The sequence below is a fragment of the Hyperolius riggenbachi genome, chromosome 1 (assembly GCF_040937935.1).
Source record: "Hyperolius riggenbachi isolate aHypRig1 chromosome 1, aHypRig1.pri, whole genome shotgun sequence".
In the NCBI taxonomy this organism is placed as follows: domain Eukaryota; kingdom Metazoa; phylum Chordata; class Amphibia; order Anura; family Hyperoliidae; genus Hyperolius; species Hyperolius riggenbachi.
The window spans coordinates 631,675,006-631,702,638 of record NC_090646.1 but is presented as its reverse complement, the minus strand read 5'-3'; the positions used below and the strand labels follow the sequence as shown (position 1 = coordinate 631,702,638).

At 45.1% G+C, this 27,633-nt stretch overlaps 1 protein-coding gene across 1 annotated transcript in view; it reads left to right on the top strand.

Annotated features, from left to right (window-relative positions):
- ADAMTS12 (ADAM metallopeptidase with thrombospondin type 1 motif 12) overlaps positions 1 to 3,038 on the top strand; it is a 244,707-nt gene extending 241,669 nt beyond the window's left edge. Inside the window, exon 22 of the transcript XR_011023643.1 lies at positions 1,195 to 3,038. The gene's annotated coding sequence lies outside the window, so the exon portion shown is untranslated. The remainder of the gene's footprint in view (positions 1 to 1,194) is intronic.
- The last annotated feature ends 24,595 nt before the right edge of the window (positions 3,039 to 27,633 follow it).

Here is a 27,633-nt window from a genome sequence, read left to right as displayed (position 1 = left end):
GGGATCAGGGAGAACGGCGTGCAGTGCATTGAATGAAAGGAAGTGACATAAGTCAGGTATCACTCTGCTGAGGCCGTGCCCACCAGCACAGAAGGTCGGTTTCATGGTCACCGGCTCAACCTTATCCATAATACATAAATACCATGGTCTCCAACTCACTGGGGATTATGAGAACAGAATGTAAAGGCATATTTCAGGTACTGTACTTATAGAACTGGTAATGGATGCAAAACTAAGGCACTCTGTCTGGAATCCAATTTTTTTCTTTAAAGAGAATGGGAACCCACCTAAAAAAAAAGTCAGATACTCACCTAAGGAGAGGGAAAGCTCGGTAGTAATGAGACTTTCCTCTCCTCTCCTGGTGCCCGGTCCCGCTCAGGATCCCCCGTAGCAGTATTCGACCATTACGGTCAAATACTGCTACTTCCGCCACCGAAGGGAGGTTTCGGAAGTCTTCGGGAGCACTCAGGCTCCCACAGACGGGCCGCTCCATACTGCACATGCGCGAGCGCCCTCTATGACGCACTCGCGCATGTCTATCACGCACTCGCGCGTGCACAGTATGGAGCCGCCTCTCTTCGTGAGGACTCGGCTCCCGAAGACTTCTGAAGTCCCACGCGGCGGGGGATTTGAACGGAGGATCCTGAGGGAGAGGAGAGGGAAGGCTCATTAGGACTCAGCCTTCCCCTCTCCTTAGGTGAGTATCTGATTTTTTTATTTTTTTTTAGCAGTGGTAACATTAGCTTAAAACTAACTTTCAGACAGGGGCAGAAGTATGTGGTGCTGGGCCCTCCACCATAGATCTCCCGTACATGAAACTTGTGAGCAATCGGTGCCACTTTGTGGTAAGCTGGAAAAATAACAAGTGCTAAATCATAATATTAACAAGTGCTAAGACAGTTGTGACTAAAGGATGATTTTAATACAATATTAAATGTGAGTTCAAAGCCACTTCAAGTGCTGAAAATATATTTTGAAAAGATGAGAAAAACTCTCCTGCAAGAAAACTCGCTATAAATGTTTATTGAATCAGGGCCTTTATCTATAGAATATGTGTTCAGTAAAGTGGAAACAAAACAAATGCACTCGAAATAAGTTATTCCTGATTTTTAAAGGGAAATTTAACTTCTGTTACAAATGCAACACAAGCACAGATTTGTGCTGTACTAATTTTTTTTTTGTAATCTAACACAGGGTGGCGCATGAAAGACCGGCCCATCTGAAATCTAACACAGGGTGGCGCATGAAAGACTGGCCCATCTGAAATCTAACACAGGGTGGCGCATGAAAGACCGGCCCATCTGAAATCTAACACAGGGTGGCGCATGCAAGACCGGCCCATCTGAAATCTAACACAGGGTGGCGCATGAAAGACCGGCCCATCTGAAATCTAACACAGGGTGGCGCATAAAAGACCGGCCCATCTGAAATCTAACACAGGGTGGCGCATGCAAGACCGGCCCATCTAAAATCTAACACAGGGTGGCGCATGAAAGACCGGCCCATCTGAAATCTAACACAGGGTGGCGCATGAAAGACCGGCCCATCTGAAATCTAACACAGGGTGGCGCATGAAAGACCGGCCCATCTGAAATCTAACACAGGGTGGCGCATGAAAGACCGGCCCATCTGAAATCTCACACAGGGTGGCGCATGAAAGACCGGCCCATCTGAAATCTAACACAGGGTGGCGCATGAAAGACCGGCCCATCTGAAATCTAACACAGGGTGGCGCATGAATATTATACAGGTAGATGCTGTCCCATTCCTGTGCACTTTTTGTGTTGCCTGTATTTGCTGCCATATGAGAGGATTACCCATACGGCAGCAAATGCACATGACGCAGGCTTCAATAGCCAGGAGGATACACAAAGCAGAGATCGAGTAAGAGGCACAGACACCGGCACAGGTCTTTTGTGCACCTCTGTATCATTAAAATCATCTTTACTTGTCAATTTGTGGCCAGCTAAAGGCATCCACTAACCGGTACAATTTTCAGCAAAGAATCACCTGAGCGATCAGATAAATGCAATAGGAAATAAAATATTGATTATTTCACCATCCATGAACCAATCTGTACTTCATATCCATCACAAGTGATCGACTACATTGTCATTGAACGATCACTATTAAAATCGTTTACAGTTGATTTGGGACATCATGTGTTGCGCTACCAAAAGCGTTCGGAAGTCTCTAGGCTTCTCAGTAATAATATCTATACATTACATGTCATTTGTGTAACTGATTCTTATAGCAGGCTGTTGTATTTTATGGTGCTATTCCTTAAAGGTGCTTCTTATTACTTTATCAGCCGTGACTTCATGTCTTCTAGATTACATCTTGCTTACATTTCTGAATGGTGCTAATTCCAAAATCGTATTGGTGCTTATTAAAGGTGCTCATTAATGGTACAATTTTTAATGACCGATCACATTTTTTATCAGATTATTCAGATAGCATTGTATGAAAACAACTGATCCTGAACGATCGCATTAATGAAACTTGTACAATACATGTGTATTCATTTGTATAAAGTACATGTGTCCCAGAGTACAATGCACTGTAAATTACTTTTTTCCTATGTCACTGTCACTTACAGTTGGTTGTAAAAATCCTTATGGGGATTGTCATAGTTTCAGTTATTTACAAAAGCAGTTACTGAATGCTAGTTGCTCAGTCCAGCTGCCGTGTGCAAACTAGAAGGGAAGATAGGAATGTGCAGGAGGCCCAAAACAATAATTATCAGTACGAGGTTAGGAGATCTTGGTCCTACCTTAAAAAGAAGGCTCACAGGGAATTAGGTGAAAACATATTAGAATTTATGTAAGCAGGAAGGCCAGGTGGCATTTTTTTTTATAAATCCTTTCCAGACAGTGGTTTTGTAAAGAATAAAGAAAATTCCCTCACGAGGAGAGGGTCTAGTCCAAAAACTGTCAGATCCTTCAGATTTGTATTACTTGTTGTAAACAACAGCAACATAGGAGAAACATGGGAGAAATGTACTTTTATAAGTAGGGTATGTTACACATGTATTTTAAATATTAATATTTTTGGCAATGGAGATGCTTTAATGGGGTTCTGTGAAGAGTTTTAAAAACAAAAAACTGACACTTACCTGGGGCTTCTATCGGCCCCCCGCAGCTGTCATGTCCCGCGCCGTTCTCCTCCGATCCTCTGTTCCCCGCTGCTGGTCTAATTAGATGGATGCTGCTCACGCCTCTGGGAGCTTACTGCATAGGCGCAGTACAAGAAAACCTCATACTGCACCTGCGCAGTAAGCTTGCGGAGACGCGAGCGGGAGTGAGAACACGTGTGGCCTTGGCTGCGCAGCTGCAGTTGTTTTAGATGAATAATTGGACCGGTGGCGGGTAGTGTTGGGCGAACACCTGGATGTTCGGGTTCGGGCCGAACAGGCCGAACATGGGCCAGATGTTCGGCATGTTCGGCCCGAACGCCGAACTCAATGGAAGTCAATGGGACCCCCGAACATGCCCATTTTGGGGGCCCTATGGGGTCGCAGGCATAAGGGGGGAGCATGCCCCGATCGCGGGGGGGTCGGAAATTCCCCCCACCGCTAGCGCTCCCCCCTCTGCCCGCTTCCCCATAAAAAAAGTTTAAGGCAAGTTAAATAGTACTTGGTGGCTGGCACTGGCAGTGGAGTGAGGAGGAGGAGGAGTCCGAGTAGCAGAGTGACGCGTTGAGGCCAGGCAGCGGGCGGTTCAGCGGTAGTACCCTTGTGGTACTTCCGCCCTTTCTCTGACCTCACGTCCTCTACGTGATGACGCATACGAGGGTACGCGTGACGCGTACCCTCGTATGCAGAGGACGTGAGGTCAGAGAAAGGGCGGAAGTACCACAAGGGTACTACCGCTGAACCGCCCGCTGCCCGGCCTCAACGCGTCACTCTGCTACTCGGACTCCTCCTCCTCCTCACTCCACTGCCAGTGCCAGCCACCAAGTACTATTTAACTTGCCTTAAACTTTTGTATGGGGAAGCGGGCAGAGGGGGGAGCGCTAGCGGAGGGGGTGGGGGGAATTTCCGCCCCCCCCCCCCCCCGCGATCGGGGCATGCTCCCCCCTTATGCCTGCGACCCCATAGGGGGGCCGTATTGCGGCATGTTCGGGCGAACAGGGCCCTGTTCGGCCGAACAGGGGCCCTGTTCGGCCCTGTTCGGCGGCCATTCAGTAGTTCGGGGCGAACCCGAACTTAAAAGGCCGAACACCATCAGGTGTTCGGCCGATCTCGAACATCATCCGAACAGGGTGATGTTCTGCAGAACCCGAACAGTGGCGAACACTGTTCGCCCAACACTAGTGGCGGGGAACGAAGGATAGTAGGAGGACGGTTCGGGACATGACAGCTGCAGGGGGTCGATTGAAGCCCCAGGTAAGTGTCAGTTTTTTGTTTTTAAAACCCTCCACGGAACCCAATTATGTGCAAATATTTTCCATAGATACAATTGTAAATGGTTTAGATCTGATCACAACTTGGAGTCTTTATTGCTGTGGATTTGTTTCTCTCTATCTGAATGATCTCATTGAAAATATGATTGCTCGCAAAAAAATAAAATAAAAAGTACAATACATGAAAGTGAAAATTGCAGATGCTACACGGTTATCAGTGCCTGTGCAATTTGAAAAGCCTCACCTCCACACACCCATTCCATACTATTTACTCCTCCCCTTCCTTTCCTCCCAGTTCCTGCTTCCTGCAGGGACGCCTCTCACTGTCAGGTGATCACCGTAGGCGGTAGCGGTGCAGCCACACCCATCTCACATCTGTTCAAAACAAAATGTTAGTGCTGCATGTACTGAATTTTGGAATTAATTGTAAAATGCTGATGTGATATAGGAGTTTCCTGATTTCTTGCTCCATGCGGTGATGCTCGGAAACATGATGTCAGTGTGTAATTACTTTGTACTTTAAAGTTCATGATTCTCAGTGGTGCACTTAAGTGTTTTCAGAACATAATTATGTCCTCAGATAAATAAGAATAAGTCTATTGTACTGAAAAGAAAAATTATAACTGTGAATAAAAATGAATGTTATTACGTTTTATGAACAATAGCGTCCGTCTCTCAGTGCTGAGTATTCTTTCCTTACAGGACGGATATTTAATGAGAGCCACTATGGGAACAATGGTCTCCGTTCCACAAGGTGGGATAAGTGTCGCCATACATGTCAGTCAGCAGATTGTCTTGTCTTTGGGTAGCAGACAGTTGGGTTCATTCACAAAATGCATCTGTATCTTATCAATTACCTCTACTTACCTATTTATTTATTTTACTTCCTGAGCGCGCCCAGCCGGGCTGCAGCTCTCTTAAGCTGCTCCAGACCTTGTCTCAGATTTCTACACCTTTAAACCTATTTGTGCTGAAACTGGACTCAAAATACAGAGGAATTCCACCCACCACGACTAAGGCTACAACTACAACCAACCAGAACAATCGGATTACTTTGGATGGCAGAGATATAAACTGGATTGAAATCCTCCATGAAGCTTACCACTGCTGAACACACCAAGCCTTCTAACAGCTGACCTGAAACAAGACCTTCAACCTCTCTGAAGACTTGATTGCCTGTGATTGCCCTCACTCCACCCTGTGAGTAATCCTTTATACATTATCCAAGGCATATGCACCAAGTGACTATTTTCCACATTTATGTTATCATTTATCATCTAACTCTAAAACAAGGAACTTTACTTAAAATAAATCTACGATCCAACTCTGTGTAGGAATGAAAGGAGTTTGCACAGACCCCCTTTGATCTCAGCAGGACTCCAGAAGTACAAGCTATCTGAACAAGTCTATTGTCTCTAATGTCAACATACAAATACTCATCAAAGGACCTTTTCTCTGCCTGCCCTCTAAAGAATCAATTACAAATTAACACCTCACTAGCTCTACTCTTAAAATCCTTTGGGATACTCAGGAAATGCAGAAGGGGGCGGAGAGGTAGTGGATCCAAAAATAAACACCAGGGAAGCAACACCAGGCAAAGGATAACAACTTTGACAGTGAAGCCTAAAAAACATCCCCAGCTAAGCTCAATCACAGCCACACTCTGCAATGCCAGATCGATAAATAATAAGACTGCAACTATACATGACCTAATAGAGCTCTCTGATTTGACCTTTTTGACAGAGACCTGGCTTGGGATGCATGCAGGCCCAACTCTTGAAGCAACCGTGCCGACCAATTATTCAGTTTTGCACTGTGAGAGACAAGTCCGCAAGGGTGGGGGGGTTGCCATATGCTTCAGATCCTCTTTGAACATAAGGCCCCTGCCCATAGGCCCCACTGAAACCTTTGAATGTATTGCAGCCCAACTGTCAGCAGAAGTAAACATCAACATATTGCTCATATACCGCCCCCCCCAAAAAAATGGTCCAGTCTTTCTTAAGGAAATATCTGAACTCTTATCCTGCCTAACAGTGGAACACCCTAGATGGATCATCCTGGGAGACTTCAATGCATGGGTGGATGATCACGACTCCCACCTAGGAAGTGAACTACTTCTCATAATGAATGAACTGGGTCTCTCTCAGGCTGTCAACCTCCCCACCCACACGAAAGGGCACACCCTGGATCTTATATTTCATTCCGGACTTTTAATATCACACATAGATATAAACCCAGTGGTATGGTCAGACCACCACACCATCCACTTCTCTCTGACAGCACCAGCGATAAAACACAGAGGGAAAGAACTCATAAAATACCGTCCACTGAAAGATGTCTCACCCCAGCACGTTCAGAATACCCTCAACTTTGACGCATTAACCAATCATTGCGCAGACCCAGACTCCATGGTCCTGATGTACAACCATGCAGTGTCATCTGCCTATGACGCCCTTGCTCCAGTTCGCATTAAACAGTCTACACCACTTCACCATGCACGGTGGTTTGACAGCTCACTAAAGGACATGAAGAAAGAAGTGCGCAGACTAGAAAGGAAGTGGCGAAAATCCCAGAATTCAAAAGATAAACACACCCTTGTCTCTCACCTGGAAAACTACCAAAATGCGATCACCAAGAAAAAATCCTTCTACCTATCACAGGAGATCGCAAAGGCCACCAACAGACCAGCCCAACTATTCCGCACAGTTGATAGACTATGTAACCCATCCTGTCTAAAACCTACTATAACTCCCTCAAAGGAGCTATGTGAGAAATTTGCGTGCTACTTTGCTGACAAAGTATCCTCCATTCGGTCTCTCATTCAATCCACAGCACCCAAGACTCATGCAACTCCTGGAAATAGCTGCAAAAACAACCTAACACCCTGGACTGACTTCAAAAGTATTAGTGTGGAAGAGATCTCAGACATCCTCCGTCGCCTCCGCCAGACAACCTGCGACCTGGACCCTGGACCAACTAAACATATGCTGAAATGCCCTGACCTGCTTGGTCCAGCATTTCACAAAATAGTAAATTGCTCTCTACAAGCAGGGAGGTTTCCTACCTCTCTAAAAGAAGGAATCATCAAGCCCCTTCTTAAAAAACCTTCCATGGATCCAGATGCTATGAGCAGCTACAGACCTGTCTCCAACCTCCCCTTCTTAGGTAAAGTTATTGAAAAGGCTGTCTATCTGCAACTTGAAACCTGGCTGTCAGTAAACAACATCCTGGACCCTCTACAATCTGGCTTTAAGAAACACCACAGCTGTGAAACAGCCCTCATCCAAGTCTGCAACGATCTGCTCATGGCAAGGGACAGAGGGGAATGCTCCATCCTAATCCTGTTGGATCTCTCAGCGGCTTTTGATACAGTTGACCATGAAATCCTGCTTAACAGACTGCAGGAGTACTGTGGCATCAGTGGATCAGTCCTCCAGTGGTTCAGATCATTCCTGACTGACAGAACACAGAGAGTATCCCTAGGACCCATAATGTCCAAACCTGCACCTCTACAATTCGGAGTGCCACAAGGATCAATCCTATCCCCTCTGCTGTTTGCAATCTACATGTTGCCACTCGGCACACTTATCCAACGACATGGCCTGACGTACCACTGCTACGCCGATGACACACAGCTATACCTGTCCTTCAAACCTGGTGGAACAGACCCTACCCCAAAAATAAACTCTTGCTTAGCTGAGCTACAGGCATGGATGAATGATAACTGGTTGAAACTGAATGCTGACAAAACTGAGGTCCTGTTTGTCCAAAGCCAGTGCCCGCCATCAAAACAGCTCTATCCTAAAGCAACACCAATCAGGATTGGGAATTCAGACATAAACAGCTCCAACTTTGTGCGCAGCCTTGGCGTACTAATCGATGGGGAATTGAGTTTCAGAAACCAAATTTCATCTGTAGTTAAATCCTCCTTCTTTCATCTGAAGAACATTGCAAAGATTAAACATCTGATTCCCCCAGAGGATCTTCCAACCCTAGTCCACGCCTTCATCACATCACGTCTGGACTACTGCAATGCCCTTTATGTTGGCCTCCCCAAAAAGGACCTGCGCCGCCTGCAATTAGTGCAGAATTCTGCTGCCAGATTGCTAACAAACCAGCCTCGCCACTGTCATATTACACCGATCCTTCGCTCACTGCACTGGCTACCAGTAGAATGGAGAATACTCTTCAAGATTGGACTGCTGACATTCAAATACCTGCACAGTCTAGGCCCTGGATACATGAAGGACTTGCTGAAGCTGCACCACACCTCTCACAACCTCAGATCAGCAAGTTCTATAAACTTGGTCACTCCCAGAGTGCACCTCAAAAAATCTGGAGATAGAGCCTTCTGCCATGCTGCCCCTACTCTCTGGAACTCCCTACCACACCCAGTAAAGACAGCACCATCCCTGGAGCTATTCAAATCCAGACTGAAAAGCCACCTGTTTAGCCTGGCATTTCCAGATTTATAAAATTTCTTCCTCTGTACCACGATGGTCTGAGCCATGCTTACGCGCTTTGAGTCCCACGGGAGAAAAGCGCTTTACAAATGTTATTTGTTGTTGTTGTTGTTGTTGTTGTTGTACTTATCTGCAAAATGGCTCTTCATAATCCCCCCCCCCCCCACTTCCCATAAAAAAAAATCACTCAAAGTCAGTTGTTCCAGATTAATCTGACTTCAACATTACTTTTTACACCTTATTTTAGCACTTTTATTGATTGCTGGATGCTCTCTTCCTACAAACATGAGAAACGGATAAGGGTAGTTGATTCACAAAACAAATCCCATTAATTATGTCTCCTTTAGTGATGATTGTAATTATCTAATTACAATTATGTGAACAAACGTAATTCTGATTTGTAAATTCAATTGATTTTGTGTAATCATTCATAATTTCGCATAATTTTTGCATGATTTTCCTATAATTTTGTGCCGGCTTTAGGGTTGAATAGAAAAGCCCCCATACATGTTATTGTCACCAAAATTACTACATATTTTATGAAGAATAGTGGGTACATTTAAAAAAACTGTTTTTCAAAAAGACCTTGTAGTTTTTGAGAAAATCGATTTTAAAAAATGTTTTTTTAAACTCCAAAAAATTACAGTTTAAAGACCATTTTTCTTTTGCATTTTTGAAATCGACATACGTAGCAATTTTGGTGGAATAGCTTATATGGCGGCTTTGCTATTAACCGCTAAAGTCGGCACAAAGTTACACGAAAACTATGCGAAATTATGAATGAGTACAAATACAGATGACATTAATTACAATTTTTCCTGAAATTTTGCATTATGATTTCACATCGTAATTGCGAATTTCAATGTGATATTACGTCTATGCGAAATTTATGCTCATCGCTAGTCTCCTTTTTTTTCTTTTTTTTTTTTAAAGAAAATCTTAGCCTACAATCCAAGTATGCATTGCAAGACAAATGCCAGTAGCTAAAGCATAGAATAAGCCATTGCATATTAGTGCAATTTATTACAATAGTGTACAGTTAGAAAAACAATGAACAATACCCTTCAGGCAGGGAACACACTTGACTGTTTTCGTGCGCATTTTACAGTGCTCTGTCAGAACGGATTTGATAGAATTCCTTTAATATTTTGTTCGCGCCCAGAAAAAAAACTGACATTCTGCATCATGACTCTGCACATTTTGTCAGTTTTTTGTATCACTTACATCAGCTGCTGTTAAAAAACGTGCACGTTTTCCTGCATAGAGACACACTTGGTGTGCAGGAAAAGTATGCAGGAAAACGCGCGCAGAAAACTGAAAGACAAGTGTGTTCCCTGTCTCAAAAATACAAGTCTGGAGCAATGTTAAAGGACCACTATAGAGAAAGAAGTAAGCAGTTAAAATCTGGCAGAACTGACAGGTTTCCATCTCCTCATGGTGGATTCTCTGGGCTTTCTTTGTTTTCAAAAGCATTTCTTGAATGGCTATTGCTCATGCTCAGTCTAACTGCCAAAATAGTAAGATACCAGCTAGCCTTCCTACTCACTTGCACACTATTTTGGCAGTTAGACTTGGCAACTGCCGTTCAGGAAATATTTTTGAAAACAAAGAAAACTCTGAGAATCCTCCAAGAGGATATGGGCTAGTCCAAAACCTGTCAGTTCTGTCAGATTTTAACTGCTTACTTTTTTCTTTTTTTACTGTAGTGGTCATTTAAAGCAAGCAGTTTAAAGAAAAATAGAGATCAATTTAAGGAGACTTCATGGAAAATATTATGGTTGACCTGATTAGGTGGTTGGCTCTGATATAACATCATGAGATTATAAACAAGTGGTAGTGGAGGTGCCCAAACATATAGTTAAAAGCAGTTTAAAAAGGAGAGATAAATGTAACATCTGCGGCTGCGGGCACACAGGGTGTCTCCGCAGCCGCCTCAGTTCCCTGCTCAGAGGATTTTTCCGTTCCGCCGGCGTCTAGCACGCCGGGAACGGAATTGTCATTAGCACATAGGGTTGCTGTATCACGCGGCCACGCGCGTAGACAGGACCTTTATGCTGGGAGGAGGCGTGTCAGCTGACCCGCTGGTCGGCTGACGTCAGAGGGGACTCACGCCGCTCAGGATTGGAACATTTCCTGAGGTGTTATGTGGCAGACGCCCAGACTGATTGGGCCAAGTTCTTGCCATTTGCAGAGTTTGCCCATAATAATTTGAAGAGTTCTCTCCGTTTCAGGTTGTGACGGGGAGATCTCCTAAGTTCTCTTCTTTGCCTGTGGTGGCATCTCCTTTTCCAGCACTGGAGGAGAACCTTAAAGGAGATCTGGGCCTTGGTTCAGAAAAATCTCAAGAAGGCTTTTGTAACCCAGAAAAACCAGGCAGACAGGAGACGTTCGGGAGAGTGGGACTTTGCACCGGGGGATCTGGTGTGGGTGTCTACTCGTCATTTGGCTCTGAAGCAGCCCTCTGCCAAATTGGGCCCTAGATATATAGGCCCATACTCTGTCTCCAAGAGAATCAATAAGGTCACATATGCTGTTTCACTTCCATCCAGTTGGAAAGGTGTTAAGACATTTCATGTGTCCTTGTTAAAACCTGCAGTACATGTGGATTCCTCTCCCCCCCCCCTGTGGTGATTGATGGGGAACCTGAGTATGAGATAGAACAAATTTTGGATTCTCGGTTTGTGCGCAGCTCTATACAATACCTGGTTCATTGGAGGGGGTATGGGCCTGAGGAGAGGTCTTGGGTTCCCACTCATCGTATGCATGCGAAAGAACTTAAAAAAGAGTTTCATAGGTTGCATCCTGACAGACCTGGTGGCCCGTGTCCGGAGTCCACGCATCAAGGGGGGGGGGGGGGTACTGTAACATCTGCGGCTGCGGGCACGCAGGGTGTCTCCGCAGCTCCGCAGCCGCCTCAGTTCCCTGCTCGGAGGATTTTTCCGTTCCGCCGGCGTCTAGCACGCCGGGGACGGAATTGCCATTAGCACATAGGGTTGCTGTATCGAGCGGCCGCGCGCGTAGACAGGAACTTTATGCTGGGAGGAGGCGCGTCAGCTGACCCGCTGGTCGGCTGACGTCAGAGGGGACTCATGCCGCTCAGGATTGTCTAATTGTAGTGGGCGCGGCTGTGAGATCTCCTCTGCTTCTTAAGCCTGCACGATTCACTCGCAACCTGTCTGCTGTTGCGAATACATACGTGTTAGCGCTCAGACCTTAGACTAGTATCCGGTGTGCTTTGATCTCGGAGGAAGTACCCACCATCTCCTCTGGTGAGGTCTCATTAAACTAATCAGTTACTGTTGCACCAAGCACATCTCACTCTGTTTTCCTGCTAGCTATACTGGTATTATTGGTGATACTGCAGATCACCACATAATCAGGTATAGCGTCTGTATTATTGGTGATTCTGCAGATCACCACATAATCAGACGTCTGTGTTGCTACACCAAAACATTATTACAATCGTAACAATATAGTTGGCTTATCTCTGCCGTGGATCGAAAGCAGACAATGTATCAATTATAACTCAACTGAATTTATCAAGAGGTTATTGCACCAAAGTATGGTCAGACAATGCGTTTTTCGGGCATTTCCTACTTCAGCAGGTCAATATAACCGATCATGTGATTATGTCTCACTTCTGCTTCCTGCCTCAGCCTATACAATGAGTAGAAGTGAAATGTAAGGTCACGAATGCGACCAGCTATTCAGCAACCTAACTAGAACACACAGTTTTCAGGAACAGTTTTTCTACACACACTCTCAGGACAGGTTCAAGACTCTTTACTGCCTGAAGCAAACTTGTGAGGGCAGAATGGCACGTGGTGGTGGGGCTAGCAAAGAGCAGTGTATATTTAATAAAGGGGTGTGCCAGCACCAGGGTTGCCATCAGAAATTTTGGGGCCCCTCACACTTCATCAGGCCTAGGCCCCCCCTCCCTGGGCCCACCCATTGGTTGCTGTGCCCGTCCACTAGCCACCCCACCTCCGTGTCCGTGTGTGAAGTGCGCTGCTGCGAAAAATGTCCATGGCTCAGACAGTGAAGAAAGCGGCATGCACAGCGTGATGCGGCAAAAAGTGGTCGTGACCATGACATGTTGTGGGTGGAGCCAAATACTAGTAAAATACAGGTAGTCCCTGATTAACAAATGAGATAGGGACTTGTAGGTCCGTTCTTATCCTTTTTCCGTTCTCTTTTGTAGCCCTCTTTTCTTCCTGTGCCTCTTTTGTCCCCCTCTGTCTCACCTCAGTTTGTGCCTCTTTTGTGTTCCTCTGTGTGACCTCATGTTCCCGTATATTCTCTTTTCTCCCTGTGCCTCTTTTGTCCACCTCTGTTTCCCCTGTGCTTCTTTTATCCCCGTGTTACCTCTTGACCCCTTCTGTCTCAGCTCGTCCCCCTGCCCTAGCCAGGTGTAGGTGCTCCCAGTATAGGTATCCAGGCATAGGTGTCCCCAGTATAGGTAGCCAGGTATAGGTTCCCCCAGTGAAAGTAGCCAGCTATAGGTGGTGCCCCAGTATAGGTAGCCTGATGTAGATGCCCCCAGTATAGGTAGCCTGGTATAGCTGGTGCCCCAGTATACGCCAGCAAGATACAGGTGCCCCAGTATAGTTATTCAACTATAGATGGTGCCTGGTATAGGTAGCCTGGTATAGTTGCCCCCAGTATAGGTAGCCTGGTATGGGTGGTGCACCAGTATAGGTTAGCCAGGTACAGGTGCACCAGTATAGGTTAGCCAGGTACAGGTGCCCCCAGTATATGTAGCAAGCTATAGACACCCTAGTATAAGTAGCCAAGTATAGGTGGTGCCCCAGTATAGGTAGCCAGGTACAGGTGGTGCCCTCAGTAAAGGTAGCCAAGTATAGGTGGTGCCCTAGTATAGGTAGCTAAATATAGCCCCAGTATAGATAGCCAGGCATAAATGGTGGCCCAGTATAGGTAGCCTGTAGCCAGATTTAGGTGGTGCCCCAGTATAGAAAGTCCACTGTAGCGGGCTCACTCATCTGTTCCCCACGTTCAAGCGCTGATGTCACTCTTCTCTCAGTGCTGGAACGCGGTGTGCTGGTTAGTGAGCTACAGGCTCGCAGCCAGCACATGGAGCCCTTCCAGCCCTTTGGGGGCCCCAGGGCCCCCAGAAGCCCTGGGCCCCTCACTGCGGTGTCAGTTGTCCCCCCTGATGGCTGCCCTGGCCAGCACATGCAGACTCACAGCAGGCAAGCTCTGTGCTTCATGAATCAGGCAGAAGAAGCAGAGCAGATGGAGAGACTGAAAAAGATGAGCTGAGTCTAGAGCTGATGCTGCCCCCTACAGTCTGCTGCCCTGAATCACGTGATTCTGTCTGTTTCATGGTAGGGCCGGCCCTGGAAACTTTGTGCAGCTACAGCTGAATAGTTTGCTGTTCTGTGGAGCAAAGTGGAAGGGCAATGTGTTGGGAAGAAGCCAGCAGCTTCCTGGGGCACGGGAGACTAAAGAACCCAATGCGCTTCATCTTTTAGCCTAAACAAGGTCATGGGGCTGCTGTACCTTTATCTAGAACCTCCTTGAGTCCTCCTTGCTTATATTCAGAGTTTGCAGAAGAGTACAGGTCTCTCTACCACCTGTGAATGGCAAAGACATTATTTCCTCTGCTGTTACCACTGCTGCTATGATGATAACTAGGTCAGATGAATTGCAATAGCTATCATTAATTGTAGCATATAAGACGGAATACAGCCCTCTCCTCTCCATGACCTGCTATTTAACCAATCATTACCTATTGTCAATTGAATTCAGCAACCATTATATATCTGTGTACTCAGTCTATTTCCCTCATGCAGATGTATTCAGTAATTTGTCTGCTGCTCGTGGTATAATGTAATGTATTGTAATGAGGGACAGCTGTCCCTGATAGCAGCTAATACCTGCATTGTGCATCTGCTTCCTGCCTAGGCAGATAATAAAAGCAATATGTATTGTGTGGTGTCTGCGCTTACCTAATGTGCTCTGCAGACTCTGAGGAAAGTTTGTATTGGAGAAATGAGTTTTATGAAGTTACTGAAGAGACGCTTCAACTTAACTGCAATGTAGCCAGTGACTGATCAGGCATTTTATGCATTGCAGTGTGATGTGGCGTGGGGGCAGGGCATTATTCAATAATACATTTTTAATACAGACCAATAGAGATGACCTCGAATACACAATCCTCCAAATTCTTGCGCTTGACTTGCTATAATATACTTGGTTCACCTATTTTAAATGTTCAAATGTCAGTGGATCGCTCTGGCCTTAGACCACCAAGTCCATTAAACACAACCGCATCCAATATCCAGCAGCACTCAATCCTTGGGGAATTCTTAACTCCTAAGATTATCCTGAGATACACCTTAAATAAACATTTACAATTTCATAGAGTGAAACCGTTTTATACCATAGACACGTCACCCTTTTTGTGCAATCACATTCTGCCTCTCAATCAGTGCACGGGATCGGGGGTAGGATTCACCACCTTCTATATCACATTCTCCCCAGTGTGTCCCCGCTCACCGGCTCAGTCTTGGGCCTGTCAGAGTCTATGATCACCACCTGGACACATCTGCAGGCAAACTCAAAATGGAACCAACATAGCGTAAAGCCAGGGGCGCCGCCAGCATACAGGCAAGGCACGCCCCTACTTGGGGCCTCACTCACTGTAAGGGGGGCCTCGCTCTGCTGTTGGTGGCTGCTCCCCCTGCCCCCTTTCCTCTGCTATTCAAATGTGCCGCCTGGTCCCCTCTTATCAGATCCCCCTCCGGCCAGTCAGGAACAGGTAGTCAGTCAGGAACAGGTAGTCAGGAATAGGTAGTCAGTCAGGAACAGGTAGTCAGGAACGGGTAGTCAGTCAGGAATAGGTAGTCAGTCAGGAACAGGTAGTCGGTCAGGAATAGGTAGTCAGGAACAGTCAGTCAGTCAGGAATAGGTAGTCAGGAACAGGTAGTCAGTCAGGAACAGGTAGACAGGAACAGATAGTCAGTCAGGAATAGGTAGTCAGTCAGGAATAGGTAGTCAGTAACAGGTAGTCGGTCAGGAATAGGTAGTTAGTCAGGAATAGGTAGTCAGGAACAGGTCGTCAGTCAGGAATAGGTAGTCAGTCAGGAATAGGTAGTCAGGAACAGGTAGTCAGTCAGGAATAGGTAGTCAGGAACAGGTAGTCAGTCAGGAATAGGTAGACAGGAACAGGTAGTCAGTCAGGAATATGTAGTCAGGAACAGGTAGTCAGTCAGGAATAGGTAGTCAGGAACAGGTAGTCAGTCAGGAATAGGTAGACAGGAACAGGTAGTCAGTCAGGAATATGTAGTCAGGAACAGGTAGTCAGTCAGGAATAGGTAGTCAGTCAGGAACAGGTAGTTGGTCAGGAATAGGTAGTCAGGAACAGGTAGTCAGTCAGGAATAGGTAGTCAGGAACAGGTAGTCAGTCAGGAATAGGTAGTCAGGAACAGTCAGTCAGTCAGGAATAGGTAGTCAGGAACAGGTAGTCAGTCAGGAACAGGTAGACAGGAACAGATAGTCAGTCAGGAATAGGTAGTCAGTCAGGAATAGGTAGTCAGGAACAGGTAGTCGGTCAGGAATAGGTAGTTAGTCAGGAATAGGTAGTCAGGAACAGGTCGTCAGTCAGGAATAGGTAGTCAGGAACAGGTAGTCGGTCAGGAATAGGTAGTCAGTCAGGAATAGGTAGTCAGGAACAGGTAGTCAGTCAGGAATATGTAGTCAGGAACAGGTAGTCAGTCAGGAATATGTAGTCAGGAACAGGTAGTCAGTCAGGAATAGGTAGTCAGTCAGGAACAGGTAGTTGGTCAGGAATAGGTAGTCAGGAACAGGTAGTCAGTCAGGAATAGGTAGTCAGGAACAGGTAGTCAGTCAGGAATAGGAAGTCAGGAACAGGTAGTCAGGAATAGGTAGTCAGTCAGGAATAGGTAGTCAGGAACAGGTAGTCAGTCAGGAATAGGAAGTCAGGAACAGGTAGTCAGTCAGGAATAGGTAGTCAGGAACAGGTAGTCAGTCAGGAATAGGTAGTCAGGAACAGGTAGTCAGTCAGGAATAGGTAGTCAGGAACAGGTAGTCAGTCAGGAATAGGTAGTCAGGAACAGGTAGTCAGTCAGGAATAGGAAGTCAGGAACAGGTAGTCAGTCAGGAATAGGTAGTCAGTCAGGAACAGGTAGTCAGGAATAAGTAGTCGGTCAGGAATAGGTAGTCAGTCAGGAATAGGTAGTCAGTCAGGAACAGGTAGTCGGTCAGGAATAGGTAGTCAGGAACAGGTAGTCAGTCAGGAATAGGTAGACAGGAACAGGTAGTCAGTCAGGAATAGGTAGTCAGGAATAGGTAGTCAGTCAGGAACGGGTAGTCGGTCAGGAATAGGTAGTCAGGAACAGGCAGTCAATCAGGAATAGGTAGACAGGAACAGGTAGTCAGTCAGGAATAGGTAGTCAGGAATAGGTAGTCAGGAATAGGTAGTCAGTCAGGAACGGGTAGTCGGTCAGGAATAGGTAGTCAGGAACAGGTAGTCAGTCAGGAATAGGAAGTCAGGAACAGGTAGTCAGTCAGGAATAGGTAGACAGGAACAGGTAGTCAGTCAGGAATAGGAAGTCAGGAACAGGTAGTCAGTCAGGAACAGGTAGACAGGAACAGGTAGTCAGTCAGGAATAGGTAGTCAGGAACAAGTAGTCAGTCAGGAACAGGTAGTCAGTTAGGAATAGGTAGTCAGGAACAGGTAGTCAGTCAGGAATAGGTAGTCAGTCAGGAACAGGTAGTCAGGAACGGGGTAGCCTATTTCTCCCCCACCCCCTATCCGCCCCGTTTACCTATTCTGCCGCCTGATCCCCTCCTATCAGATCCCCCTCCTGCCCGACGGCTCAGCTGTTCACACCGCATTCCAAAGGTGACATCATGTATGTAAGTTGCCAGCAGCGAGAAAATGTCCAATAACAGCGCTGCTCGCATACAGGAAGTAAACGTCACTTCCTGTATACGAGCAACGCCGTTATTGGACATTTCCTCGCTGCTGGCTTATTTAAAGGGCACATGAGGTGACGTGACATAATGAGATAGCCACATGTATGTACAGTGCCAAGCACATAAATAACTATGCAGTGTTCCTTTTTTTTCTTTCTCTGCCTGAATGAGCTAAAACTCAGGTATGTAAGTGACAGTTTTTGTCTGGGTCGTGATAAGGAAAAGCAGCCATAAAACACTTTCCTGGCAGAAAATGGCTACTGAGAGCCGGAAAGAGATAAAAAGCATCAATAATTTATTAGCTGTGGCATACTGTAGTGTTAATGCATGTGTCACTGAACAGAGACAATGAAACAGTAAAAACTTAAAAAGTAGATTTAAAAAGAAAATAAAACTGTTGGGTATCTAAAAAAGTCATTTTTAAGGGAAGGATGATAGATACAATTGTTTATCTCATAATTTTATTTTCACCTCGTGTGTCCTTTAAGGTGTATCTCAGAATAATCTTAAGAGTTAGGAATACCCCAAGGATTGAGCGCTGCTGGATATTGGATGTAATAGAGATGACCCTAATGAGGAAAACTGAGGGGCAAAGAGGTTTTAGTTCAGAACTAGGGACTGTCCCCCCACCTTGCAGACAGCAGGGGATGTATGTTTGTCGTTTGGTTATAACGTGTGTCATTCTGTCATGTTCGGCTATCTCCTGTACCGTGTAACGCCACTTTACAAGAACTGTGTTCTATATTTTATTTCCATCATGTTTGGAGGATGACACAAGTTTCATCCAGAATTCTATTTAATTTTTGCAGCTGTCAGTGAAGTGTCATTACAGTAAGTGAAAAAACATTAGTGGCAAAAGTGGGCAATTGATGAAAATCACCAGGATGAGTGCCCACATCTGTGTCTGCGGCGGGAAAACGCTATCTAAGGAAACTCTTTAGATACTGTGGAGGTGACTGTATAAAATATATGGCCATGGGTGCTTTTCAAATGTGTATACTAAAGCAAACATGAATTAAAAATAAACTTTTGAGATAATTAGTTACATATGTAGTAGTAATTGTAAATAGAACTTTCCTGGAGTCTAATATTCTTTTTTTCAATTAAAGCATACATATTGGAGGTGAAGCCCCAGAACACCAGGGAAGCCATGTGGGGGAGGTTGGGAAAAGCACTAATTACTAGGGAACTGTATAGGGGAGGTTGGGGGCCTGTAGACACCAGGGAACTGTGTAGGGGAGGGAGGACCACTAGACACCAGGGAACTGTATAGGAGAGGATAGGGGCCACTAGACACCAGGGAACTGTATAGGGGAGGGAGGAGGACCACTAGACACCAGGGAACTGTATAGGAGTTGGAGGGGTGCAATTAGACACCAGGGAACTTTATAAGGAGGCCAGTAGAAAATGAGGTTGTCCCGCAGCTAAGTCCCAATGTTCAATTTCGGCCCACTTTTTATTTGAGTTTGACACCCCTGATTTAAAGTGTACCTGAGACAAGTAAATAATCAACACTTACCTCCAGCCCCATGAACTCTGTTGCCTCCCTCAAGTGCTCCCCCAATGTGCAGGAGGGTCCCGGGCATCAGTGGAGGACTGGAGGACAAAGTGGGAAGTCTTTGGAGAACCCAGAAGCTTCACTCTACTTGGGTAAGTATTCGCTTTGTGTCCTTATCGATGGCTCTGGTTCCCTTTAAGAGGGCAAATCTGTACTTCACATTATTTCTACATTTAGAAGCACAATAAGCCATGGGAGCCGCACGTCATTACACACGTGTAATTCTGCACACGGGTCACATCACTGACCCTCCCCATGTCTCCCGGTGCAGGTCATCTGTTCATCTCCATTTAGCTTGCTGTTTAAGGTTAATGGTAAAATTATTGCAGCATATGGCTTTACAATGTACTGTATTCAGACCATTTATTCTGGAAGGTCACCACAATGACACAATTCATTTCTAATCTGTCATTCTGACAGCACTGGAGGATCCATCAACACAGTCATGGAACTGCTAGAGAGATGTAGACTTCTGGCCGGAACATGCAGGCCTTTGTCAGATAAAGAAAATATACATTTTATAAAATGTACTGCTGGAGTCCAGGAAAATCTCAAACAGGAATAACATGTGTCATTTAAATAAAAAAAGAATTACAATTGTGTATAACATTCAATAGAAACCTATTTCCCTACTCTTCATTGCCCATACAAGTATCCTACTAGCTCTTGTCTCAAGTAATGCCATCTGTGTAAAAATCACAAGTCCATACAACATAAAGTATAGCAGGGACAGGAGCTGCCATTAAAATGGATGTATTAATTTAAATCTATTCACAAAACACTTACACTGAGGAAACCGTCTTCTCTGTTTTAAAGTGAACCTCCAGACTAAAAATCTACTCAGCAGCACTGAAAAGGCTTGATGTTTATTTAACAGTTTCACAGCGTCAGAACTTTGTTTTTCTTACCCAAGCCTCATTTTTAGCTGCACAGAAGAAAACTGCCCGGGCGTGTTATTTTTCTGATGCTGTGCAAAGCATGATGGGATTTCTGATGTTGTTCTCCTCCTGCTGTTTTGGCACAAATTTTTTTTTTTTTTTTTTTTTGAATTTGAGATTTGAAGCCTAGCGCACGCAGCTGGGAGGGGTGATCAGGACACAGGACAATTGGAACTGTTTCTCATGTTTCCTGTCACCTCTTTTCAACAACAAAAATGGCTGCCTCCATGAAATCACAAACATTTGCCTGTTCTTTTAAAACAGGATGGTTAAGAGTGTCAGGCGTTTTTATACGCTACGGTCATATAAACTATAACCGGGTGTATAAAATCAAAAGCTAAGGCCTCCTACAAAAATAATGGGAGGAGTCTTACTGTATTAAACACCCAACCTTAAGTTCTTATAGCGAGTTTCTCAAGCTACTGGTACAAAGAGTGAAAAGTCAGGACAACTATTTACTTTTAAAAGAATTAGTTTATTAAATACACAAGTTCTCAGAATAATTACAAATCAAATTATAGGAATCAAACAACCAGCAGATATTAATAACCAGAAAGTACTTCTCGGTATAAGCTGACTATACACTTTAGAGCAAAGTTGACCACAGATATTAACCAATAAAATCAAACAATCACAATAGGCTGTGTAACAATAAGATGGCATATATTTTATCTTACTTGCAAGGCTTGATTATAATACACAATCTAACAAGGGAAAAATATGGAAGCAGATCTAGCTGGTCTAAAAACATCAATACATAAAAACAAGTTTAAATTTTACTGGGCTGTAAACTCTTATTTTATAAAAAGAATCTGATTTTAAAACAACTGAAAATATATGAAATTATGACCTGATCTGTAAATGAAACTTTTATATTAACCAATCTCTATCTCCCTATCAAGTTATAAGCGTGGAAAAAGAATACATTACTAAAAAATGTAGAGAAAAATGAACCCAAATCAAACACGGATATTCCTAGTTGCAATTCCAGGAAGGTCACATGTTCAGGGTATTTTATACAAGGTATAGAATCACAAATAATCCAAGCCCCTAACTTAGTTGGCTTTGATATAATTAAAATGTATAATTACCAATAATTTGGAATAAGGAATCTTGCCAGGCCTGCACTGCTAACCCGATCTGGGAGTGGCCTCAAGGCTGGTAGGGCGTCAGAGTCTGGGATCCCTTCTTTCTGTTCAGAGGATGAGAGTGTATTTTCATTAGAGAGTGTCTTCTTTAGAGAGGGTGTCTGAAAGTATGTCCCTTCTTTCAGAAAAACAAAAGTTTGCTTTCCTAAAACAGAAAGAATTTGCGATAATTCAGGTTGGCGTGAGCTCGAGATGTCTCCCAGGCACCACTGCTGAATATATGCAAATTAACCATTGTACCCTTAGAAGCTAAACACACCTCCAGAACCGCTGGAATGCAATGATGTGTCAGCTTGTTAATATGTACAGAGCCATAATAATCCAACATGCATACAGACTGTTTCGGATTGTTTGATCCTCATCAGTGCATGGCATGGATTAATTTGGCTCTATGGAGTAGGGCTTGTAAATCCGAGAGGCACAGACTAACCAGCAAGCTCATGGTGACCCAGAACTCATTGGGGTATGTAAGGGACTACAATGGTCCTAAAAGCCCCCTTACTAAGATGTTAAGAAAAACAAAAGTTTGCTTTCCTAAAACAGAAAGAATTTGCGATAATTCAGGTTGGAGTGAGCTCGAGATGTCTCCCAGGCACCACTGCTGAATATATGCAAATTAACCATTGTACCCTTAGAAGCAGGATGAGAGTGTGTGTAGAGTGTCTCATGGACTCTTAATTTATACCCTCTAATTAACTTAAAACTCAACCCCCAGGTTAACTGGACCCAATCAAGAACTGAAAGGTGTGACTACAAGTTTAAAATTAACTAGCCCATTTGAATATCAACTTAATATTAAACTAGGATAATTTTATTTCTGGATGTGTAATTTTCCAGCAGGGGGCACTCTCGTGTTGCGTTCTGAGAGTTTATAAAAACATTTAAACTTTGAACTCCTCTTAATCTAACAAGCATATTATTTGTTTGACAAGTCATTTCTTTTAATTCCTCCCAATACTTGTAAATACACAGACTATATGAAATTGACAATCTCCTAAGCGTTTACAAACTTAGCTGTAATTTCCCGAGGTTTGGTCAACTCATGGGTTGTCAACTCTGTAAATGATGGTTCTTGGGTGTCTGGCCTAGGAACATTAAACTAAAACATTGCAGCTCTGTAGAAAATCTCAGAATTATATTCTACATTTGGTATTAAGTATATTGTCTTAATACTATGCATTTAACCATATAAAATAATATGGGATAATGCTTATTACATTACTATATATGACATGCTATATATAATGACATACATATATAGAATTCCTGATAATAAGATTATAAGAAATTCTATATCAGTCCACCTTCTAACTCCAAGTTGTCTCTGGCCAGCTTACTGCCCTTTGGACTGTAAACAAAGACTCTGGGATCTCAATATTGGCCAAGGCAGAGTAAACTTTTAAAGGGACTCCGAGCAGTGCAGAAACTATGGAAAGATGCATATCATTTTAAAGCTCTCTTTCTCCTCTTTCCAATGATATATAAACCGCTGCCCTACGTCTTTTAGTTTTCGCTATTTTCGCGATTGAAATTGCAGCGGCTGCGATTTCAATCGCGAAAATAAAGAAAACTAAAAGGCGTAGGGCAACGATTTAGGTGTCGCCAGAAAGAGGAGAAAGAGAGCTTTAAAATGATATCCATCTTTCCATAGTTACATTGTATTACACAGGCCGACTTTTTCTGCAGAATGGAGCTGCTGACACTGGGGAAAGTGTCGTCCTGTGTAATACAAGTAACTATGGAAAGATGGATATCATTTTAAAGCTCTCTTTCTCCTCTTTCTGGCGACACCTAAATCGTCTCTCTACGCCTTTTAGTTTTCTTTATTTTCGCGATTGAAATCGCGGTCGCGGCAATTTCAATCGCGAAAATAGCGAAAACTAAAAGGCGTAGGGCGGCGGTTTATATATCATTGGAAAGAGGAGAAAGAGAGCTTGAAAATGATATGTATCTTTTCATAGTTTCTGCACTGCTCGGAGTCCCTTTAAGATTTGCCTAAAGATTAAGAATAGTGACTTACCTGGATCAGCATATTGTCAGCAGTCTGTCATTAAACCATGTTCTCTGAATTTCACTACTCAGCTTTAAATTGACTATACAGCTTTTAAATCTTATAAAAGTAAAATAAAAGGTCTATTTCTTGTTATTTATATGCTAAATCAAACATGCATGAATATATAATATAAATCAGGATACACTTGCTAATATCTATAATAGACCATCCAATCCTATAAGGTTATATTTTTAAAGGACATTAATTATGTTTTTATTCAATCAATAAATCTTTATTAATTATTGATATCTGAAAACCTGACAAGAGATTATATTACCTATGTATTTTAATTCACTTAAAGCGGAATATAACCCTGCATTTCAACTTTGCTCTAAAACATTATTTACAGCATATTATATGCAACTAGCATTTTTTTTTACTAGACCAGCACTGGAAGGGTTAAACACAGAGGTTTAAAGTTCCGTGGAGAGATATGCAGAAGTTCAGATTGATACATTTAACTAAATAGAATGTAACAAGTGATAAATGTTACACACTCTTTGGCTGTCCTCCAGCTCCTTCTCAGTCAGAGAGAGTGAGTCACATGCCACACTTAGGGCCCATACACACGTCGGATTTTTGCGAACGACCCGTCGTTTGAACGTTCCGTCGTTCGCACGTCAAATCCGGCGTGTGTACAGACTATCGTTCGGGTGATAAGACTGGTTCTCAGCGATCCGCCCGGCGGATCGCTGAAAACCAGTCTTATCACCCGAACGATAGTCTGTACACACGCCGGATTTGACGTGCGAACGACGGAACAACGGAACGTTCAAACGACGGGTCGTTCGCAAAAATCCGACGTGTGTATGGGCCTTTAGATACATTTATGTAAACAAAATGTAACTATGTCAGCTTCGGATGCGTCTGCATATCTCTCCAGGAACTTTAAAGCTCTGTGTAACCCTTCCAATGCTGGTCTAGTAAAAAAAAAAAAATGCTGGTTGCATATAATATACTGTAAATAATGTTTTAGAGCAAAGTTGAAATGCAGGGTTATATTCCGCTTTAAGTAATGTAACTTAATGACAATATGTTTGTTTAGGCTGACATTCCCCTTTAAAGGACACCTTGTGAGAGTGATATGAATGAAGGCTGCCATATTTATGTACTTTTAAACAATGCAACCTGCCTGCCTTTTCTGTTGAGCCTCTGCCTCTAATACTCATTAGAGATGGCTCGAACTTCCCATTTTCGGTTCGCGAACCTCGAACTTCCGAAAAAGTTTGCGAACCTGCAAACTTTTTTCGAATCGCAATGGACTTCAGTGGGCAGGCAAACTTGAAAAACTACAAACACTGTTTCTGGCCACAAAAGTGATCAAAAAGATGTTTCAAGGGGTCTAACACCTGGAGGGGGGCATGTCGGAGTGGGATACACACCAAAAGTACCGGGGAAAATTACGGATTTGCCGCATAGCAGGGTTATAATCCCTAAAAGGCAGAAATCACATTGCATTCCTAAATTGGAGGTCTAAAGTGCTTTAAAACATTTTACATGTGTATACATGGATCAGCAGTTAGTGTAAGTAGTGTACTGCTTCACACTGATAGACCAAACTCCTTGTGTAACGCACTGCAAACAGCTGTTTGTGTAGTGATGGCCGTGCTGGACTGGTGCGCACCATGGCAAGAGTGCAGGCGATGGTGGTTTTAAAGCCCATATGGTCAGGCTGAGGTAGCTTAATGACAGAACAACAATGAAGCAACAACCTTATTATCTTGGGTCAGGTGTGCCCCCCAACACACTCATTGCTCTATTGTGATACGCAAGCCCCTTCAACGCGGCAAGGTAATGATCATGAAGGGGAATTGACACATGTACATGCCTTTTGTTTTGTTGTTGCAGCCGCAGTGCAGCCAGAAAAATTAGGCAGGCATGTACACGCACCAGAGAAAAATTATTATTGTTTTTGTTAGCGGCCGCTGCTAGCAATGGCCTTAAAAATTCAGGAAACCACCTGGAGTCCTGGTCTGGACCCTGTTGATGGTGGCGGAGAAGGCAGTCAAGTGGCCTGCAGGCAGAGATGCTGTGTGGGGATTGATGTAGTCTTGGGGCAGGCAGTCACACGGCGTGCAGGCAGAGATGCTGTGTGACTGACGTAGTTTTCGGCAGGCAGTAGCCCTCCGGGATCCATTCCTCATTCATTTTGATGAAGGTGAGGTACTGAACACTTTTTTGACCTGACTGCTGGTGGTATAATACAAAGTGCAGTCACAGAGAGGCAGTGAAAGGTATGCACTGAATGTGCTGGGCCTGGCACCGTCAGGGCCGGCCCGCTCATGAGGCGGGGTGAAACTTTTGCCTCAGGCGGCAAATTTCCAGGGGCGGCACCCGCCCGTCCGTGGGTGCGGGGAGCCGGCCCGCCGAGCTGGAGGGGTAGCTGGCAGGACGGGGGTATTGGGCCAGCGGCGGGGAGGGGGGTCGGACCCCCCCCCCCCTCCCTCGCCTGGGTCCCCCGTCCTCCGCTCCCCTCCAGCCTAAATAGACGCAGCCGTATATGTAAGAGGCACGGGCGGGGAGACACTCACCTCCTCCTCGCTCCAGCGTGCGCTCCACTGACATCACTTCCTGCAACGCTGCAGGAAGTGATGTCAGTGGAGCGCATGCTGGGAAGAGGTGAGTGTCCTCCCCGCCCGTGCCTCTTACATATACGGCTGCGTCTATTTAGGCTGGAGGGGAGCGGAGGACGGGGGACCCAGGCGAGGGAGGGGGGGGTCCGACCCCCCTCCCCGCCGCTGGCCCAATACCCCCGTCCTGCCAGCTACCCCTTCAGCTCGGCGGCCCCCCAGAGCGCCCTCCCCCCCCCCTCCCTCGCCTGGGTCCCCCGTCCTCCGCTCCCCTCCAGCCTAAATAGACGCAGCCGTATATGTAAGAGGCACGGGCGGGGAGACACTCACCTCCTCCTCGCTCCAGCGTGCGCTCCACTGACATCACTTCCTGCAACGCTGCAGGAAGTGATGTCAGTGGAGCGCATGCTGGGAAGAGGTGAGTGTCCTCCCCGCCCGTGCCTCTTACATATACGGCTGCGTCTATTTAGGCTGGAGGGGAGCGGAGGACGGGGGACCCAGGCGAGGGAGGGGGGGGTCCGACCCCCCTCCCCGCCGCTGGCCCAATACCCCCGTCCTGCCAGCTACCCCTTCAGCTCGGCGGCCCCCCAGAGCGCCCCCCCCCCCCCCGAGGGGGGGGGGAGGGGCGGCGGCGGCAATTTTTTAAAAAAAATTTGCCTCAGGCGGCAAAAAGTCTAGGGCCGGCCCTGGGCACAGTACAGCAATTAGCATGGGCCAGCTGTGACAGACAGGGCTGTATATGCAGTGGCAGTGGCGCACACACACACGCACGCACGCACACACACACGCACGCACACACACACACACACACACAAAACACATAAGAAGAACATTACATCTCAAAAAAGCAGTTTTGGGGTGCTTTTCATCAACAAATATCAGCAAGGAGCAACTTAACAGACCTCCTAACGATCGCTTTCCCAAACTCTCTAATGGCTCTCCCTTCTCTCACTAATACTGCAGCACACAGAGTGAGAACATTGCAGACGCTGCTGTCTTTTATAAGGGGGAGGGGGCTCCAGGAGGGAGTGCAGCCTGATTGGCTGACTGTGATGTAGACGGTCAAAGTTTAGCCCAATGATGTAGTATAGGGGCCAGGTCGAACTTACTAAGTGTTCGCGGTTCACCGCAAACTCGACCCAGCTAAGTTCGCGCGAACAAGTTCTCTGGCGAACCTTTCAGACCATCTCTAATACTCATAGCCATAGATCCCCGAACAAGCATGCAGATCAGATGTTTGCCTGGATTTGCTGCATGCTTGTTTCAGGTGTGTGATTCAGACACTATGGAGGTGTATGAAACATCATCGGGATTCCAGACAACTGGTATTGTTTAACAGGGAATAAATATGGCAGCCTCAATAGCCATCTCACTTTAGGTGTCCTTTAAAGTCAGACTGAATCCTACAAAATAAACTCCTCCTAAAAAACTACAATTAGTGGTCAAAAAACTGTCTAGGGAGCTGAGGACAGTGTAGCATGTAACTGATAAGCTTCTGAGTGAAGTGAAACACAGTCTATTAACCTGTCCTGTTTCCC